A 5,422-nucleotide genomic window follows, 5' to 3' on the forward strand; every position below is an offset into this window, starting at 1 on the left:
ACTGGGGGAAAAATTATTCGCCTGTTAAAATTTTGTACCCAGGCACTCAGTCAAGTTTAACATTTTTATCTCTTACAGATTTTTTCTCAGGAAGCTACTGAAGCCGAGAAAAATGAAATACAGGAAAACAGAAGACCCAACACAGAAAGAATAGGGGAAATTACAGGACAACAGTGAAGGGAGATCAGAAAATACAAAGCAATGAGTCCAGATTGGAGCAATATGACTAAAGAGAGTAAGCTGAGGGCTATTCCCACCAAGATGCTTCTGCAATTGTACCATCTTTTTTTTATAACATGAGAATGCCAGATGAGCCTGAGCAAAATGTTATCCATTCCTACTCTGTCCTTCATGCTGTGATGCCTGCAATAGGTGGGTATCCTCATCTTACTCCCCCCAAAAATGTCTGAGAGCAGAGGTGGGCCATGATAAGCTTAGAAGCAGTCCCCCTTACCACGTTCCTACTGGCCACCCAGTCCCTGACTCATAGCATTATTCTATAGTAGGACAAATTTTCCTTTTCCTTACACTTTTATCCACTGAATTCCCAGGAGCTCTGTACATACTCAGGAAAGGTGATGCCAGAGGCATTCTGTTCATCATCTCCTGGGAGCTGTCACTCGGCTGTGGCAATATGACCCTTTTTTTCCTTGTCTAGCTGTATGCTTGTTATCCATTTTTCAAAGCGAAATAATATATAGCTAGAGATATATACACAAATTGCAAATAACCATAAAAATAATCAAGATAGTGACAAATACAAAGGTCAGGATACTACCTCAGAAGGATGGTAAGATGACTACTATTAAAAACAAACACAAAGTAAGTACTGGCAAAAAGGAAGAGAAACTGGAAATCTTGTGCAGTTGGTGGGAATGTAAAATGATGCAGCCAATATGGAAAACAACATGGCAGCTCCTCAAAAAATTAAAAAATAGGGGCGCCTGGTGGCTCAGTCAGTTAAGCGTCTGCCTTCAGCTCAGGTCATGATCCCAGGGTCCTGGGATCGAGCCCCATGTCGGGCTCCCTGCTCTGCGTGGAGCCTGCTTCTCCCTCTCCCCCCTGCTCATGCTCTCTCGCTATCTCTCTCTCACTCTCTCTCCAATAAAAAAAATCTTTAAAAAAAAAAATTGAAAAATAGGATTACCATATGATCCAGCAATTCCACTTCTCAGTATGTACTCAAAAGAACTGAAAGCACAGTCTCAAAGAGATACTTGACAACCATGTTCACTGCAGCATTATTCACAATAGCCAAGAGATGGAAGCATCAATGGATGAACAAAATTTGGCACATACAAGGGAATAATAAAAATATTTTAAAAACCTTAAAAATGAAAAATTCTGACATGTTACAACATGGATGAACGTTGAGGACATTATGCCAAGTGAAATAAGTTGGTCACAAAAAGACAAATACTGCATGGTTCCACTTATATTAAGTACCTAGAATAGTGGTTGCCAAGGGCCAGTGGGCGGGGGGTGGGGGTGGGGAGGATGGAAATAGGAAGGTGTTTAATGGACATAGAGTTTCAGTTTTACAAGATGGAGAGTTCTGGAAATCTACTGGTGAATATAATTAACACTAATGAACTATACACTTCAGAATTTGGTTAAAATGGCAAATTTTACATTATGGGCATTTTACCACAATTAAAAAATTTTGGTGGGGGTGGCACCTGGGTGGCGAAGTCAGCGAAGTGTCCAACTCTTGGTTTAAGCTCAGGTCATGATCTCAGGGTCGCAAGATCGAATGCCACATCCAGCTCTGCAATTAGCGTGGAGTCTGCTTGAGACGCTCTCCCTCTCCCTCTGCCCCTCCTGCTCACACACTCTCTCTCAAATAAATAAATCTTTAAAAAAATTTTTTTAAAGTGAGGATAATGGTTGACTCTGGAGGGACAAGTGGCACTATAGCGGTTAATTTTATGATAATTTGGCTACGGCACAGGGAGCCAAGATATTTCGTCAAACATTATTCTAGGTGTTTCTGTGAAGGTGTTTTAGATGAGATTCACATTTGAATCAGGGACATTAAGTAAAGCAGATTGCCCTCCATAATGTGTGTGGCCCTCAGTTCAATCAACTGACCGGCAGACTGCCTTCACACTTTATTTGCAACATCAGCTCTTCCTGGTTCTACAGCAGATTGCGTTCGGAACTCAAACTGGAAGACTGGCTCTCCTAGGTCTCTAGCCTGTGGGTCCAACAGCAAGTTTTCAATTTGCCCGTGTTTACAATCACATGAGCCAATTCCTTATAATAAATTTCTTTCAACATATATACACACCCTATTGGTTCTGTTTCTCTGAAGAACCCTAATACAGGTAGACTAGGGGAAAGGCATACAGTAGTCTCCCTTATCCATGTGGGGTATGTTCCAAGACCTCCCAGTGGGTGCCTGAAACAGCAGTGAGTACTGAACCCTAGGCATACTATTTCTCCTATACATACCTATAATAAAGTTTAATTTATAAATAGGCAATGTAAGAGATTAACAATAGCACAACTATAATAATATACTATAAAATAAGTTACGTGAATGTGCTCTCTCAAAATATCTTATTGTATTGTACTCACCCTTCTTCTTATGATGATATGAGATAAGAAAATGCCTATGTGATGAGAAGTGAGGTAAATGATGTAGGCATTGTGATGTAGCATTAGGCTACTACTGTCCTTCTGACGATACGTCAGAAGCAGAAGGGGGATCGTCTGCTTCCGGACTGCAGTTGACCGCAGGTAACTGAAACCACAGAAAGCGAAACCACGGATAAGGGGAGACTACTGTACAGAGAGCTTCTAAGGTACCCATAATGTTCTATTTCTTAACCTGGGTTGTTGTACATGGTGTTTATCATTGCTCTTTAAACTGTATATACATCTTATGTACTTTTGTTATGTATGACTTATCACAATTAAAAACATTTTTTTTTTTACTTCCAAGATTGAGATGAAACCAATTTTCTCACTAGAGTTCACATCTAGATTTCTTAACCCTTCCAGATTTTAAATAAGTAACCTGGGCCTGCTAAGCTCATCTGTAGCCGGAGACAGTTGTTAACTTGGTTTAGCTGACTTAAGTGGATCATGGTGATGGATCTGCAATGAATCACTAAGAGAACTTAGGAATGTTTGGGGGTTGACATTATTAAAGAGGATTATCCCTCATGCAGCTGAGGGACACATAATCAAACCAGGCAGACAATGGCACTGTTTCCTATGGTGTTACCTCACACAGCATGTATTTTTTCTATCATCCATCCTTTTCCTATAGTTTCAGGGTTAATTCTAATGATAGAAGAACATTTCTGAAGGCCAGAACCCTCATAATTCTTTCAATTCAACTATCCAACAACCTAATAGGTACTAAGCACATAAAGCCTGGGGGTGAGAATAAAAAATTATTCCCAGCCTTCCAACATGCCCGAGTGTTTGACTTACCCTGGATAACTTCTGGCATCTCACATTAAAACATTTTGAAACTGGGGAGCCTTCCTGCCTCAGTCAAAAGAGCATGTGACTCTTGATCTTGGGGATCATTAGTTCAAGCCCCATGTTGGATATAGACATTACTTACATAAACTTAAAAAAAAACTTTTTGAAACTTCTATAACAAGTTCACATTTCAAAGGCAACATTTTTTAAGTTCCGTAACAAAGTGGGGAAAAATTGAAATTGTTCAATGTTGTATGTTTGTCAAAAATCAGAATGAAGATGGGGTCCACAGAAAACAAACAATTGCGGGAATGAGCTAAGCAATTTCATGGCCATCTTTTGATGTTAAATCAATTGTTAAAACAAAAACAAAAACAAAAAAGCCCTACAACAATATTTAAAAAAAGGGTGGGGGGAGACCCCCAGCTGACTCAGTTGGTAGAGCATTCAAGTCTTGGTCTGAGGGTTGTTGAGTTCAAGCCCCACGTTGGGTGTAGAGCCTACTTAAAAAAGATAAAAATTTAAAAATAAATTAATTAAATCAATGCAAATACAGGAATTTTAACATCCAATTTCCAGAGATACAATTAGGTACATATAATTCAAGTATTTTGCCATTTTCGTGGCAAAATACAGAACTTCAGAAGCAAGGCAGTTAGGCTAAAGAGGTTACAAGAATAATTTATCCTCTTTAAAATCTTTTTTTTTTAAAGATTTTATTTATTTGCCAGAGAGAGAGAGAGCACAAGTAGGGAGAGGGAGAAGCAGGCTCCCCGCTGAGCAAGGAGCCCAATGCAGAACTCAACCCCAGGACCCTGGGATCATGACCTGAACCGAAGGCAGACAGGTATCCCCTCTTTAAAATCTTTTAAGGGCTCCTGGGTGGTGGCTCAGTCAGTTAAGCGTCCGAATCTTGATTTCGGCTGGGGTCATGATCTCAGGGTTGTGGGACTCAGCGCAGTCAACTTGCCCCTCTCCCTCTGTTCCTCCTCACTTACCCCTCCTCCTCTGTTCCTCCCCACTTGCACTCTCTAATAAATAAAAATCTTTTAAAATTTATTTCCAAAATATTAAACGTATGCTCACTGTAGAAAAGTCAGAAAATATAAAAAAAATCACGAAGAAAAAAACCCATTTGTAATCCTGCTTATGGAGGAAAACTCCCATTGTCTTACGTCAGAAAGTGCAGCTAGCCATAGAGGGTTTAAGCACAGGCTCCTCCACACACCTCCCCAAGCCCTTCCCCAAGGCACTTGGTAAGTCCACTGCTACTTTTTGCTAATCATCTCTGCTCTATGCATTTCCACAATAGACCTGTGAAATAGTATTACTCCTACTTAACCCTACAAAGAAACTGAAACTCAAAGGAAAAACAACTTGCCAGAAGCAAGTGGTGGAACCACATCCGAATCCAGATTTGACTCTTTTTTTTTTTTTAATTTTTTTTTTTAAGATTTTATTTATTTGTGAGAGAGAGAATGAGAGACAGAGAGCATGAGAGGGAGGAGGGTCAGAGGGAGAAGCAGACTCCCCGCCGAGCAGGGAGCCCGATGCGGGACTCGATCCCGGGACTCCAGGATCATGACCTGAGCCGAAGGCAGTCGCTTAACCAACTGAGCCACCCAGGTGCCCCAGATTTGACTGTTTCTTAATCGCTATACGTAATACTGCCCTCAAGTCAGAAAATTCTCTCTGGATTAATCTACACAGTTGAAATAAAATCTGCTGCCTTATTTACTGCTAATGATAGGATCTGGTTTGCAAAGAGAGAGAATTTAGACTCCAACAGTAATTTCTCCCAAAGGTTTTATTGGACAGTTGAATATTTCCTATTTCCTTCTGAAAGTGGCTGAAATGATTACTATTTTATATTAAAACCCCAAATAAGCAAATACCTTTAACTACATAAGACAGTGGTTTAAACATATAACAAAAATAGTCAGAGAAATATTTAATATACATTCTATACTTCATACATTCAGGT

The sequence above is a fragment of the Neomonachus schauinslandi genome, chromosome 7, assembly GCF_002201575.2.
Source record: "Neomonachus schauinslandi chromosome 7, ASM220157v2, whole genome shotgun sequence".
Lineage (NCBI taxonomy): Eukaryota > Metazoa > Chordata > Mammalia > Carnivora > Phocidae > Neomonachus > Neomonachus schauinslandi.